This window comes from Arvicola amphibius, chromosome 7 (assembly GCF_903992535.2).
Source record: "Arvicola amphibius chromosome 7, mArvAmp1.2, whole genome shotgun sequence".
In the NCBI taxonomy this organism is placed as follows: domain Eukaryota; kingdom Metazoa; phylum Chordata; class Mammalia; order Rodentia; family Cricetidae; genus Arvicola; species Arvicola amphibius.
Window position 1 is genome coordinate 81075359 of NC_052053.1, and position 16067 is coordinate 81091425.

The following is a 16067-nucleotide window of genomic DNA, read 5'->3' on the forward strand; positions in this document are numbered from 1 at the left end:
ATGAACTTTCCTCTTAGCACTGCTTTCATTGTGTCCCATAGGTTTGAGTATGTTGTGTCTTTGTTTTCATTAAATTCAAGAAAGACTTTAATTTCTTTCTTTATTTCTTCCTTGACCCAGGTGTGGGTCAGTAGTTGACTGTTCAGTTTCCATGAGTTTGTGGGCTTTTTGGGGGTAGCATTGTTGTTGAATTCTAATTTTAATCCATGGTGATCCGATAAGACACAGGTGGTTACTAATATTTTTTTGTAACTGTGGAAGTTTGATTTGTTACCAAGTATATGGTCAATTTTCGAAAAGGTTCCATGAGCCGCAGAGAAGAAGGTATATTCTTTCCTATTTGGGTGGAATGTTCTATAGATGTCTGTTAAGTCCATTTGGTTCATTACCTCCATTAAGTCTTTCAATTCTCTGTTAGGTTTCTGTCTGACTGACCTGTCCATTGGTGAGAGAGGAGTGTTGAAGTCTCCAACTATTAGTGTGTGTGGTTTGATGGCTGCCTTGAGTTCTAGAAGTGTTTCTTTTACATAAGTGGGAGCTTTTATATTAGGGGCATAGATATTCAGGATTGAGACTTCATTCTGATGGATTTTTCCTGTTATGAGTATAAAGTGTCCCTTTCCATCTCTTCTGATTGATTTTAGTTTAAAGTCAACTTTGTTGGAAATTAGTATGGCCACACCCGCTTGTTTCTTAGGGCCATTTGCTTGATAAACCTTTTCCCAACCCTTTACTCTGAGTAGGTGTCTGTCTTTGTGGTTGAGGTGTGTTTCTTGTAAACAGCAAAATGTTGGATTCTGTTTTCGTATCCAGTCTCTTAGCCTGTGCCTTTTTATAGGTGAATTGAGTCCATTGATATTAAGTGATATTAATGACCAGTGGTTGTTAACTTCAGTCATTTTTAGTAGTAGAGTTTGTGTGTTTCCCTTCTTCTAGTTGTGCTGGTGAAGGGTCGCTAGAAGCCTGAGTTATTGTGGGCGTTGTTGGACTCCTTGATTTGTGATTTTCCTTCTATTACTTTCTGCAAGGCTGGATTTGTGGCTGCGTATTGTTTAAATCTGTTTTTGTCCTGGAATATCTTGTTTTCTCCATCAATGGTGAATGCAAGCTTTGCTGGGTATAATAGTCTAGGCTTGCATCCATGTTCCCTTAGTGTCTGTAGCACATCTATCCAAGCTCTTCTGGCTTTCATGGTTTCCATTGAGAAATCAGGTGTAATTCTGATAGGTTTCCCTTTATATGTTAATTGACCTTTTTCCTTTGCAGCTCTTAATATCTGTTCTTTATTCTGTATGTTTTGTGTTTTGATTATTATATGGCGTGGGGATGCTTTCTTTTGATCCAGTCTATTTGGTGTTCTGTAGGCTTCTTGTACCTTCATAGGAACATCCTTCTTTAGGTTGGGGAAGTTTTCTTCTATAATTTTGTTGAATATGTTTTCTGGGCCTTTGAGTTGTAATTCTTCTCCTTCTTCTACCCCAATTATTCTTAGGTTTGGTCTTTTCATGGTGTCCCATATTTCCTGAATGTTTTGTGTTAAGAATTTGTTAGATTTGTTTAGTTCTTTAATCTGTGAGTTTATTTCCTCTATTGTATCTTCAGAGTCCGAGATTCTTTCTTCCATCTCTTGTATTCGGTTGGAAATACTTGTCTCTGAAGTTTCTGTTCGTTTACTCAGAGTTTCCATTTCCAGTCGTCCCTCAGATTGTGTTTTCTTCAATACCTCCATTTCATTTATCAGGTCTTGTACTGTTTCCCTTACCTGCTTGATTGCTTTTTCTTGTCTTTCTTGTTTTTCTTGGGTATCTTTGAGAGATTTATTTATTTCCTCTACCTTTTTGTTTGTCATCTCCATTTCTTTATGGCAGTTTTTTACCTCCTGTTTAAGGTCCTCTATTATTTTCATAAAGTACTGTTTAAGGTCGGTTTCTTCTATATCTTCTGAGGTAGGGTATTCAATTCTTGTTGTTTCGGGATGTCTGGCTTGTGGTGATGTCATGTTGCCTTTCATGTTGTTGGAGGAGCTCCTGCATTGGCGCCTGCCCATCTCTTCCTTCAAAAGGAGCCTGGAGGCGTTTGGTGTCCTAGACCAATCTTTGCTGTGACTGAAACTGGTTGGATCTCCCCAGTGCCAGAGGAGGACCTATTCCTTGCGTCACAATCTGAAGAAGCCCGCACTCCCTTGCAGGAATCCTCAGACCTGCCTGGAGGCCAGAGTCTGACTCCTCCGGGTGGATGGCCTTAGAACAGAAGCAGGACACCTGAGAACACTAGGGAAAGCTTGGGAGACACAAGCCTGCAGAGGGAAGTGGGGATAGGGGGTCTGTGCTCTCTTCCAGGGCAGGTTGCCCCAAGGTCCGCATTCACTCACCAGTTCAGATGGAATGTCAGGGCACAGGATCAGGGATTCCAGGCAGCCCAGGGTTGCAGCCCAGACAAAAGGGCCAAGGTGGGGGCAGGGCGGGATGGAATACCACACAGCAAACCTGGCAGCACAATCTGAAGGAGCCCGCACCCCTCCGCAGGAATCCTCAGACCTGCCTGGAGGCCAGAGTCTGACCCCTTTGGGTGGATGGCCTTAGAACAGAAGCAGGACACCTGAGAACACTAGGGAAAGCTTGGGAGACACAAGCCTGCAGAGGGAAGTGGGGGTAGGGGGTCTGTGCTCTCTTCCAGGGCAGGTTGCCCCAGGGTCCGCATTCACTCACCAGTTCAGATGGAATGTCAGGGCACAGGATCAGGGATTCCAGGCAGCCCAGGGTTGCAGCCCAGACAAAAGGGCCAAGGTGGGGGCAGCGCGGGATGGAATACCACACAGCGAACCTGGGAGCACAATCTGAAGGAGCCCGCACCCCTCCGCAGGAATCCTCAGACCTGCCTGGAGGCCAGAGTCTGACCCCTTTGGGTGGATGGCCTTAGAACAGAAGCAGGACACCTGAGAACACTAGGGAAAGCTTGGGAGACACAAGCCTGCAGAGGGAAGTGGGGGTAGGGGGTCTGTGCTCTCTTCCAGGGCAGGTTGCCCCAAGGTCCGCATTCACTCACCAGTTCAGATGGATTGTCAGGGCACAGGATCAGGGATTCCCATATCTGTGGGTCTTTAGGGAAAAAAAAAAGCTGACTGATGTGGGAGGACCCACAATGCCCATTGTGGGCAACACCATCCCTGAGCATGTAGGTATGGCTACATATATATAGTAACTGAGCAAGCCAGAAAGTAGTGTTCCTCTGGTCTCAGCTTCAGTTCCTGCCTCCCAGTTCCTGCCTGACTTCTCAGTGATGGATTAGGGCCTGAGAACTGTAAAGTGAAACCAAAAGCTCTTCTGCAAGCTGCTTTTGGCCAGCGTTCAGTCGCAACCACAGAAAGGCCGACTAGGACCCGATCATTTTCATCCCACAGCCTAGAGTGACGCCTGGCTCAAAGCTGGATCCAGTCACAACTGGACGAATGAGTGAAGTTGAGAATGAATGAATGGATGGATGACAGTTTCTTATCACTGATACCTCTCCTGGTTTGCTTCAGCCTTGCCCTTTGCTTAGTACGGGGGCTGCCTTGCGGCATCACACCGTTTCCTGCCAGTGCTAATGTGGTTTGGATCCAAGCGTTCACACCACTTTAAGGCCACACGGATGGTATAACTATAGAATCGTAAGAGTGTTTCTACAAAGAGGCCAAATAAACCTGTCAAGTGAACTTGACACAAATCCTCCCAAGCAGTCACACCTTCCCATGTCCCTGCCCTGACTAGCACCTTCCTCAGCAAATGGACTCCCTTTTTTTTTTTTTTTTTTTTTTTTTTTTTTTTTTTTTTTTTTTTTTTTTTTTTTTGGTTTTTCGAGACAGGGTTTCTCTGTGGCTTTGGAGCCTGTCCTGGAACTAGCTCTTGTAGACCAGGCTGGTCTCGAACTCACAGAGATCCGCCTGCCTCTGCCTCCCGAGTGCTGGGATTAAAGGCGTGCGCCACCGCCGCCCGGCTAATGGACTCCCTTTTTTTTTTTTTTTTTTTTTTTTTTTTTTTTTTTTTTTTTTTGCTTTTTTTCGAGACAGGGTTTCCCTGTAGTTTCTAGAGCCTGTCCTGGAACTAGCTCTTGTAGACCAGGCTGGCCTCGAACTCAGAGATCCGCCTGCCTCTGCCTCCCGAGTGCTGGGATTAAAGGCGTGCGCCACCATCGCCCGGCTTGGACTCCCTTTTTGATGCTGCTGTCTGTCAGGCTTGAAGTCACTCGGCTATTCACCTGGTTAGCAACAGGTTGGCAGGCATCATCAGGAGTGACAGAGAGGAGGAAGTGGAAAGCCACAACAGATCTGTCTGCTGGCTTCCCCACAGGTGCAGGAGAGCTGAGATGTGACTCCCAGAAGGCCTGTTAGACTCCAGGTGCCACTTAGGTCTGCACCAGGGCATCCTGGATCACATTAATGATCCACCTTATCTAAGATACTACTTGACTCCTTGGGGTTTACAAAGTCTTTCAGAGGGACACTAGAAAGCGATCAGTTTCCACTGAGGAAATGTGCCCCGTGGGTCAACTGGAGTTAGTTCTGTCCCCAACACAGAGCAAAACAGTGCGCGTGGGTGACCGTGGCACTGCCCAGCCTTGAGCTGGAAGCCCCAGGAGGAAAATCTGAACAGCATAGGTTCTGCCAACAAAACATCTCAGCAGAGACTAAAATATTCTCAAGCAGCTTCATGTGGCCCTGCTGTAGGCTGGGGCTCTGCTGTAGGTAGGAAAGGAGGAGGCCATAAACCTACCTGCATTCCCACAGCATTTGCAGAGAAGTAGTTGATGGGGGCAGATGTTTGCTCAGAAGAATAGGACTTGCTGAAAGTGTGGGAGGCTTGACACCGGCATTCCAGCTGCGCTGCTCAGCAGCTGGGTGGCTTCGGATGGGTCCTTACCTGGCCCTCCATTGCCTTCTTCGAAAGCTGGGAATTATGTGTTTTCTATTGGAGATATGGTAAAGGTCACAGAAGTACCTTGAAGATGGATGAAGGTACCATATTACAACAGTAGGCATGAGAAGAGGCGCCTGTGATGTTTAGTTAATAATGTTTAAAAAATCTTTCATTCTATTTAGCTAGCCACCGTCAGAAAGGTGAGGGCAACAACACTTTTCAAAGGGATGCTTTCTGCTCTGAAATTAGAAGTCAGAAGGCACGGTTTTAATTTTCTTCTTGGTGGAAACCATGGCACCATTGCTATTAGCAGTCTGGACAGAATCATGACCTTATAACGGGGTGGTATTGAAGACTGAAAGAATACGTTCAGTTACCAAACCTTTCAAACCGGTTTCCCCAACTAAAGCACTGTTACCGCGAATTGGGAGCTAATGGAATTGTCTTCAAGGAGCACCTGCAAGATTTAAGGTACCTTCCCGGTGGGCCACAGTCAATGCAGAACCAAAGGCTGCTAGAGAGCCCCCAAAGGGGGGAAGAAGGGTGGGGGTGGGACTGGGAACAGAGGTTGGGTGAACTCCTGCAAAGGAACAGCTTTCTCCTGTTGAGAAAGAAAACTAGAATTTTTAGTCCCCCTGATGGCACATGAGCTGATCTGTGAATCAATCTAGGATCATAATTTACTTTTGGTTTATGGGATTTGTGAATTTTCGCATTTGTTTTAATTTGTAATTAAGTTTTCTCTACGAGGCACACCATATGCCACCATTAATTCTCTCTTGTTGATTTCTTAGGAGATACATGAGTGCATATTTTGATGTAATTTTGGAGGTCTTTTGAAAATCAGATGACTACGTGGTGAGCCATATGGGGCTTTGTTATTTAAAACACAAATTATAAAGCTCGAGAAAGCAAAAGAAAAAAAACTGTTAACGGGGAAAAGATTGGGGAAAACTGGTTTCAAGCGCACGAACTGTTCACTTTTCCCCCCTAATATTCTGAAATCTCCGAGGATCCCGCGATGCCTCTTACCTTCTGTGAGCGCACTCTATACCACAGGTGCACGGAGCAAACCTCCCCGGCCACGTTTGTGCTTTCCACCCGGGCTGCAGATTCTAGCATCTGCCTTCTGGGAGTTCGGCTGAAGCCAGCGTCTTTCTTTGCACACCCAGGCTTTGGCACTGAACTCGGTTTTCTCCACACCCACGGCGGCTCGGCTTTCCCACTAGTGCTTTCCCGGGGCTCCCCCTCCCCGGCCGCCCCACAGTACGTGCAGGCTGCAGAGCGGGCCGCGGCCCGGACGGCGAGCGCTAGGACCCAGCAGGACTCCGGGCCCGGGTGGGAGCCGAGCCGCCGACCCCGGGCGGGCGCCGGGCGCTGGAGCCGGGTGTTCCGGCCGCGGTCGGTGCAGCTCGGCTGGGAGACGGCGCGACCCGGCGGCGGGGCCCCCGCGAGTCCAGCGCCGCCGCAGCCCCCCAATGCAGCCGCGAGAAGCAGCGGGGGGGCAGGCGATCGAAGGTAACGAAAATGCGGCTTGCTGGCTGCCTAGCGAGCCTCTGCCCGGGTTAGCATTGTCACCCCGAGCCTCGCTGCCCAGCCTGCCCGCATTTGGGGGGCACTCTTGGCTTTTTATCTTAAGGTGTCCGCCCCCATCTGTGCACCTAGTTTCGGATTGATTTATAGCGTGCAGCCCAGAATGTGAAGGAGCCGGGGATGGCGAGTTGCTTATTTTCATTAGTTTTTGTCTCAGAAGTAAGTTCATTTAAAAAAAAGAAGAAAGAAAGAAAAAGAAAGAAAAGTTTCCTCCCCCCCCCGGAATGTGTAGATAACTGGTTTTACATTTATATTTTAAAAATTGCAGACAATGGATATTTATAAAAATTACCGAATAATTGATGTAATTCTGTTAATGACTTCGGAGGGTGGCGGCTTTGGAGGGGTCCCCAGGCATGACTTGTATTTTCAAGGAACTAACGTGTTCAATGTGGAGTTTGGCTGGGGCAGAGTTACAACACCGCTGTCGTAACTGTTTTGCTATCAATTATAAACAGAGTGTCGGATCTGTGGGCAGTTTAAACCTCTTTTTCAAATACCGGAGCTGTATATCCCGGTGTGACATGGTCAAACCAGAGTATCCGTTGAAGGAAGCAGGAATGTTCCTGGTTTTGGAGAAAAACGTTGCTTTGAGGAGAAAAACCCAGATTCCTAGCCTGGGAGACTATTTTTCATGCTTTGTTTATAGTCTGGGAATGACATTTGGGGAACGGGAACGCGGTCTTTCTTGGGAGCTTTTAATCGTGGGGGTTATTAATTTATTTAATTTATTAGTTTCAATTGGTTGGGCTCCGGGAGCCTTCCGTCACCAGGTTGTGCTAGCGTCGGGACACATGATTGCAAAGACGAAACTGCCAGCTCAGAAAGGACTGGACTCGGCTGGTGGAAGCTCCCCCGTGGCGCTGTCGTAGGCTGGGTGCTACTGGCTCATTGAGGAAAAAGGGAATGGCTTTCCGAGCTGAGGAAGACATCAGTATTTCCCTTTTGTTCCCTGTTTTTCCATTGATCGCCGGCGCTGCCTGAGCCAGGCTGAGCAGCTCTGAGGGTGCAGAGCCCTGAAGACGGCACGAATGTCTGGAGCCCGCTCTAACTCTCACACTGATTGGTCAGTTAGGTGGAGACTTAGGAAAACAGTCACCCGAAACCTTCTTTTAAGACCTCGCTGTAATTTCTGATCTGTCTTCATGTGCATGGGTTTCTGCGAGATTGCTTTTTGATCTGGGTGCATCTGGCTCGCTCGGGGTGTCTTTATGTTTAATTTTTTGTTGTTGTTTCTATCCAGATAAAGTAGGCCATTTTGGGTGACAAATTTCGTTGCAGATGTCAGCTTCTAGCTCGCACTGATAGATGGGGAACTTCACAATACAGTCTCAATGATTTCTGTTCCTAAGTTGTAGAATGCAAAGTTGTTCAACTTGGTATTAATTTTTTCCTAATTTCTTTTTCATCTGAGCATTTAAATAGCAACCCCAGCAGATGGATGCTTAACTGTATCATTACTTTGATAATTTAAGTGCCTTGCGAATTAGCATGTTTCTTGAGCTAAATCTGTCTTTAGACGGTGAAAGAGAAAACAGACAATGAAGAGCAAGCAATCATGACCCGCATGCACACTGCTGCCAGAAATCGTGGCGTCTGTTTGGAGCAGAGCACATTCACATCCAAGGAAAAGGGTGGTTTGTCTTTCCACAGGAGACTGAATTAGTGTGCATGATGACAGGGGACCACTCTAAGACAGCGAGACCCCTGTGGACATCTTCATTTGAGCTCATTAAAGAAGCTGGGCTCCAGAAGTTGTTAACTGTATAAACACTTTTCTGATTGGTTTAAACATTTAGACACAGGAAGTAGATGGTGTCTAGTAACCCAGGAATGGAGACATGGTTGTCATAGAAACTGAGAAGTGTCACCCCCACCCCACCCCCACCACATATGCATTTACTACCATGACCACACTTAAAAAAACAACAAGGACAATAACAAAAAAACCCTGCATATCATCACAGATGCTCCGAGAACATGCTGGCTTCTGTGAGCCTTTCCCCAACATCTGTTGAAACCTGAGACCATGCCTGTCAAACCAAGGTCATTTTACAACATCAACCAAACTGCGCTCTCCTGGATTTCATAACTGTATTTTTATTGAAAATAGTTCAGGGGAAAGCCTGAAAGCCAGGATGTGCGTTCATGCTTACTTAGCATTTTGCAACCTCTGAGTTGTGCAAGGGGAAGGCTGAAAAGAATACATTTGAGCCATTAATTGTGGAATTGTGTGTCTACTATTAGATGTGTGTATCTACCGCTAGAACAAGTCTTTTTAGAGACTTTGAGACCAGAGCACTGCCTATGGAGAAAGGGTCATCTGGGGAAGGCATAATGAAGTCTTTTCCTGCTTGCAAGCGGGTTCCAGGTTGAGCTGAGGCATTTGATCCTGAAGGTCTGTGGTGTTTTGAACAGATTCTCTCGGGCTGCCTGAGCAGAAACACAGACCGCCTGATGCTGGGGGTGGGGTGGGGGGAGAGCAAAGGGCGGGGTGTGCTTGGTAGCTGAGCAGGGAGAGGAAGCACTCCTAAGTGGCCGGGGGACTGTTTCCAGGCTGCCAAGATGACTGCCCAGTTGATTTAGAAACATTTCCTCTCTTGTGAATGGAGAATGGTGCTTTCATTTTGAGGCTATTTTAGAGGTGTCTCCCCTACCCCCGCCACTGCCCCAAACCACCAGCACCTAAGTCAGCTAAATCTGACTCATGGTGAGGAATACCAAGGAGAGAGATTTAGCCCTCTCCCCCATACCCCTATTTTGTTTATTTGCTGGGTGGAAAATAACCACGCATGTGTCTCCCAAATTTTGACTTTGAAGCTCTCCAGTAAAACTTGTCAGTGTAAAAATCAACACATTTGCTAGACTTTGACTCATCTTGTCGATGGCAATCTTGAAATTGTAAGGGTTTTCTTTTTTAAATATTTATTTTATTATGATTAGTTATGTGTATGTGTTTTCTGCATGTGGGTATGGGCACATGAGTGACCATGCCCAGCAAGACCAGAAGGATCCTTTGGAGCTGGCGTTACAGACTGATGTGGGCGCTGGGGATATAACTCAGGTCCTCTGGGAGAGACCTTTTGACTACTGAGCCATCTCTCCAGACCCCTAAATTTTACGTTCTTTATATCTGTGTAGAAGTAACTTCCCTCCATACATGGTGTATTTCGCACTGCACTGGGCTTTCTTAAAACAGTTTGGTCCTTCCAAAAAAAAAAGAAAGAAAGAAAGAAAGAAAGAAAGAAAGAAAGAAAGAAAGAAAGAAAGAAAGAAAGAAAATCACATCTCCCTTGCATTCCCTCAAATGATTGCCTCAAGGAGAGGGAGAGACAGAAGAGCTTCTAAATATGTTTTAATGCTTATTTAATATCCTGCGTCGATGGGGTAGCAAGCAGCTTAGAGCCATGTAGTGTCTATCATTTGATTTTGGATATATTTTCGTGATCCCACACTATCAAATAGTTAGTTCTCCAGGATAGCAAGTTTAGTTTAATGGCACGATTGATCTCTCTCAGCAAAGGATTTCCTGTTGAGAACTTTCTTATCTGCAAGTACGGCAAGGGGCCATTGGCAGGAAACCTGTCAGTTGCTTGTTTTTACAAACTGAAGGAAATGAATGAGACTTGCTGGTTTCTAGAATTTGCCCCTGTTCTCCATAGCCTGCCCTGAAGCTTGCTCGGAACACCTCAAAGAAGGTGACTTTGGGGTCGCACGATGAATTCGCTTCAATTGTTGATGCGTCTGTGAATTTCTTTTTTGACTTTAGAAATTAGAAAAAAAAATTAATCCTTCCAGTGTTGTGTAAGGCTTATTTCACCGATACAAATGAACATGCTGTTCAATAAGGTCCTAACTCATTTTCAGATGTCAGGAAGTCACTCACGTAATTATTGAAGCTGGCTTTTTTTTTTTTTTGATGGCTGTGCCAAATTTTTAACAGTCATTCCAGAATACCAACCAAATGCCAGTCTTAATTTTGGATTAGTGCAGAGAGGTAAAGGAAAGAGAGAGAGAGAGAGGGAGAGGGAGAGAGAGAGCGAGAGAGAGAAACTTCCCTTCTTGCTTGTGAGGGGAAAATGGTTCATGAAGAACAAGCCAGGTATGTGCCAACCTCACAGGTAGCAGAGCGCCAAAGCTAGGGTTGGGTCTGTGAAAGGCACGTGGGAGAAAAACACACCAGAGCTTTGAAAGCATTAACTATCTGAGAGGATTATTTGTTTAATTTTTTTTGACATTGGATATGCATGTGTTTAATTGTTTCATGCGTTGTCTTTAATTGATTCTATTCGTGGATATTTCCAAATTCTGGAAAGGCGGGAGGAAGGGCGAGCCTCTTTATAGGCTGTAAGGATGTAGACGGCCCTCCCATAAGAGAACCATTTATTGGAATGGGCCTCACACAGTTTTGTACACCATTGCTGTTTTATATTTAGCGCCAAGTAGAATCTTACACAAGGCCCTCATACCTGAGTGGAATCAAAGCAGAGATGGCTACTCTAGAGGCACCAGGAGCCCAGGGGTGGTGACTGCCCTCTAGGCAGCACCTGGAGCTAGCCCTAGAGCCCAGAAGTCTGCCAACATAGATGCAAACCTACTGCTTTTAAAATGCCCCCAATATTCCCCTAAGGAGGCCCGAGAATTGCCTTTGGGATCCTGTGTTGGCTCAGCCAAAGAGAACTTTTGCCTTGACAATTTTAGAGGACCCTTGTTCGCAGGGCGTGGAGGGGGAAATGGTAGTAATTAGTTATGCCTTATAACCCAGAGAAACTACCAGGGACACAGAGAAAGGTCTGACCCATCACTGTATGAAGAGTCCTAGGCCCAACGATAATGAGAGAGGCAAAAGGCTGTTCTTAAGGGTGTACACATGGAGGCCTCCCTTATAAGTTACGGGAAAGTCATGTGACATGTCCAAGATGCTAGGAGGCTTGGCGTCAGTCTCTGTGGGTGTTGTCCTATCAGGGGTGGAGATGGCTCATACAGTGTCACCTGTGAAGGGAAGCCTTGCCAAGCTGTGGACGTTGGCTTGGCAGACGCAGGAATGTGGAGTAAAATGATAGCACACAGATGATGTTTGAATATCATCAAATAGACTCAATTATCTCCTCTACTATGAGAATGTTCTAGAACAGCAGCATGAAGGGTGTGCCCAGTTCCCCCTTGTGTTCCAGATGCAACGGGTGTTGAGGACTTTTAGGTATGCCAGACAGGGAAATCCCCTTCTTTCTTGGGTTTTTAATTTTTTTCTTTATTATTATTATTATTATTCGTTATTATTATGTGTGATGTGTGTAATTGCAGCTGTGATTGTGTGGGTCAGAAGACAACTTTTGAGAGTGGAGAGAGAGTTCTAGGTATTGATTCCTGTTTTATATCTAGCACCAAGTAGGACTTTATGCAGGCACTTGCGCCCACTGAACCATCTTGCCAGCCCCACCCTTGATTTTCACAAGTCTGTGAGCTGAGCCAGGGGTCCGGAGAAATCAGCAGAGACCTGGGCAAGCTGGCGGTAGTAGGAATTGTGCTTCTGCGGGGACACAGCCAGACTCTCGGCAGTGATCCTGGGAGGCTGCCCAGCTGGGGAGTCCAGAAGAAGAAAGGCCACCTAGCTCCTACTCCACTTTCTCCCATTACTTGCATTGTGCTGGCCGTGTTCCTACTGTCTGCGTGGGGCTGGAGATCATGATTAAAATAATCAGTGTTTGAGGAAGCCACAGTGCTTCCAACCATTTTTTTAAAGAAAGCATTTCCTCTAAAAGACGAAACTAGGAGAGAGCACAAAATTGTCGGCCGCCGTAGTGGTTGGAAATGATTGTGGGTAACTTTCAGTTATTGAATTGCGCTGAATAAAGCTTTTCATGGGTAGGCTGTTTAAGGCCTCCTGCCTCCTCCCACCTGCGCTTCAAGGAAGAAGTCTGTAGAGGCCTGGAAAACCAGCCAAACCTTCCAAGGCCATTCACCATGACAGAGCCAGTCTGCTTTGAAGCCGAGCGCTGCATCTCAATATTCTTGGTACTCGTTGTTGGCTTTCAATAGTTTGTTCCGTTGTTTTGATTTTGCGACAGGGGCTCATGTATCCTAGGATGTCCTGGCACTTGCTATGTAGTCCAGGATGGGCTTGAACTCTTGACCCAGCTGCGTGGTTACAGGTGGGCACCCTCATGCTTGCTTTGTGTGGCAAGGGCATCGAACCCAGGGTTCTGTGCATGCTAGGCAAGCACTCTATCAAATGAACTGCATACTTAGCCCAGGGGCTTGCTTTTTATGTGGAATGATGTCCACCAGTTACCAGGGTGCTTCTGCGGTTGTCCCTGAAGGGCTTTTCCAAATGTGGTCCAGTGTGTGCCCAGCACAGAAGCATAGATCTCAAGTGGGCAAGTTCTGCTTGGGAAGGGGACTTTAGCATGCCATACTAGGTTGATTCTGGAACCCAGAAAGATTGACATGTTCTGATTCAGCACACTTAATAGTTGTATAGCTTTCGAATGAAATCGGCTACAGAGAGTGAGCTGTCCTCTAGAGCACTGTGCGCATGGAAACTGTGTGGGTACTGGAACTCTTGGCCCCTGGCTCAGGACCACTCTCAGGAGACTCAGATCCTAGCACTCATGGTCTTCACCTAACCTGGCAGAGCAAGCATTACCTGCAGAAGGTACTTGGGTCTGGGCGCTTTTTGAAGGTGGCACTGCCATGCACTGGGATGTCAGGCACAGAGGGGACAAGGACAGGGTCTTAGCAGCTTTCACTGTCACTCTGTATTCATCAGCTCCTTCCCCGCTCTTAGAACTGTTGTGTGTGTGTGTGCGTGCGTGCACATGCACACAAGCACATATGTGCTCATATTCATAGAGACCAGATGTTGGTATCAGGTGTCTACCTCAGTTGCTTTCCACCTTATATTTTGAGATATGGTTTCTCACCAAACCTAGAACTCTTGTTTTTGACTAGACTGGCCGGCCAGCAAGCCCCAGGGATCCTCCTGTCTCTGCCTCCTCGTACCCAGCTTTTCACTTGGGCGGAACAAACTTAGGTCGTCATGTTTTGCACAGCAAGCACTGCAGTGACTGAACCATTCCCTACCCCTGATAGGTGTCTCTTTAGCTACCTTGTGAACTTGTGAATAAGTGACTGTCCCTAGAGAGCAGGACTGTGGTGTGAAGAGTGGGGCTAAGGGATGGGGGCATACGGTTCAGAGTGTTAACATTTCTGCACAAATCTCCAGGAAGGAGGTGTGTCAGTTTTCTCTTCTGTTCCATCCCATTCCTTTCTATTTTTCTGTCTGTCACAACCATGCTCCTCGTTTTCCAGGTTAGGACACTGGGACTTCATGTCTACCACAAGCCTCTGATTTATCCCCCAGGGCTCTGGTGCTGTCTCTGGATTCCCCTTGTCTTGAGTTCTGGTACTTCATTCCATGAATCCCCCAGGTAACCCCAGAGAGGCTCTGTTCGGCTAACTTCTTCCCTTCCTTTGCTCTTGAAGCCTACTACCCCTAAACCACTCTACAGGTCTGCATTTTGAAGTTAGACTTTCTTTTCTGACTTATTTTCTCTATCTCAGCTATGTGCATTGGGAGAGTCACTTAACCTTAGACTCCGGTCTTGGCTACTGTTTCCTTAAGTAACATGGGAATCCTAAAAGGATTATTGGGGATGCCAAATCCTAGAGTCCTTGCAAAGGACTTGTCACGGAGCTTGGCATGTAGTCACCACTCAAATTATTGAGCTAGATTTGTTGTTGTTTTGTTAATGTTACTACAGTCTCTGTTGTCTACTAAGAACCTGCCTGGGCTCCATAATGCCCACAGTGGTGGTTTGAGTGTATGTGACCCCCATAAGCTCATAGGAAGGGGCACTATTAGGAGGTGTGACTTTTTGGAGTAGGTGTGGCCTTGTTAGAAGAAATATGTCACTGTGGGGGAGGGCTTTAAGGTTCCTATGCTCAGGGTACCGCCCAATGAATCAGTCGACTTCCTGTTGCCTCTGAGTCAAGATGTAGGACTCTCAGCTCCAGCACCACATCTGTCTGCATGCAGCCATGCTCTGTGGACTGAACCTCTGAAACTGTAAGCGAGCCCCCTCAATTAAATGTTTCCATTTGTAAGAGTTGCCGTGGTCATAGTGTCTCTTCACAGCGATAATAGCCCTCACTAAGACACATACCTTATCAAACCTGTCCTCTGCCAGACTTTGGGTTCCTTCTGCAATCAGTCCTTACCCATTACTGCTTAGAGAAGGGCCTGGGGTCTTGTTTATTCGACCTCTCTGGGTCCACTGTCACTGTGCTGTCGTGCCCTGGCCACAGCCTTTTTCATTTCCTATGCTGTAGACTGTCTTTTTCATTCACTTAAAACCTCCAGCGTGCAGAGAGAAACAACTCCTTTCTCTTGTCTGGGCAACCGTCCTCTCAGCACACACCCAAGGGTCAAGAGGAACCTTTGATTGCACCCACTTTACAGCTCAGTTGGATCTGATAGTTCCAAAAGTGCCCCCATGCTTAACCTCCCACGTTTTTGCCTGTGATGGCATGTTTGAGAATTGATGTGGAACTTGCTTGTTTTTTTTTTCTTCTTCTCTTGGAGGCAGAGTCAACTCAGGGTCCTGAAGCTGAGTGACCTTGGCTCTCAACCTTGAGTTCACCCAGAACTTTTCTGTGTGATATGAAGAATGCAGGTTCATTTTTCATGCAGCATACATGTACACATACCAGCGATAGTATATAGTAGAATATGTATCTAAATATTGCATCTGCATACCTTATAAATACATATAACTATTGTGCGTCTTACAGCTGTGCCTACAGTTACATCTGTTTTTAGGAGAGCTATAGCCCACCTTTACAGCTGCGGTTCTTTCTATGTTTTTATTTATGGACCTTTATGTTATATACTTAATTGAATTATTCAATTCTTAATTGAATTATACATGTAAATAAGGGCGTAGATCTCTAGCTTGATTTTTTTTAAGTGAACATGCCCACATAACATTTAGACCAACAAATTGAACATTAACTACATCTAAGAATTTAGATGCCCTAAATCACCCTCCCTTGCAAGACGATCCCTTCCCTAATTTTGAGCATCACTGGTTAGTTTTGTCTGTGTGTGAATTTTATATAAAAACCACCAGGTCCATGAGATGGCTTAGTGGGTGTCTTAGGGTTTTACCGCTGTGGAGAGACACCATGCCCATGGCAACTCTTAAGAAGGAAAACATTTAGTTGGGGCTGGTTTACAGTTCAGGATTTTAGTCTGTCATGGTGTGAGTGGCGTGCAGACATGCTGCTGGAGAGGAGCTGAGAGTTCTACATCCAGACAGGCAGGCAGCAGGAAGAGAGAGTATGCCTGAGCCTGGCTTAAGCTTCTGAAACCCCAAAGCCCACCCCCAGTGACACACTTCCTCCTACAAGGCCACACCTCCTAGTAATGCCACTCCCTGTGAGCCTATGGGGGCCATTTTCATTTAAACTCCCCAGTAGGTAAAGGAAGTTGCCACTAAACCTGACAACCGGAGTTCAATTTCCAGGGCCTACATGGTGGAGTGAGTTGTCCGTGATCTACATGCACATGCACACAAA

General features: G+C 46.3%; 1 protein-coding gene across 7 annotated transcripts in view; it reads left to right on the forward strand.

Moving 5' to 3' along the window:
- Positions 1-6225: 6225 nt before the first annotated feature.
- Positions 6226-16067, forward strand: part of Foxn3 (forkhead box N3) — a 375406-nt gene continuing 365564 nt past the window's right edge. For 5 of the 7 annotated variants that reach the window (XM_038338239.1, XM_038338237.1, XM_038338235.1 and 2 more), the window contains exon 1: positions 6227-6413. The gene's annotated coding sequence lies outside the window, so the exon portion shown is untranslated. Of the gene's footprint in view, positions 6414-16067 lie in introns of all 7 variants that reach the window. The other 2 variants (XM_038338247.1, XM_038338248.1) reach the window with 2 other exon arrangements.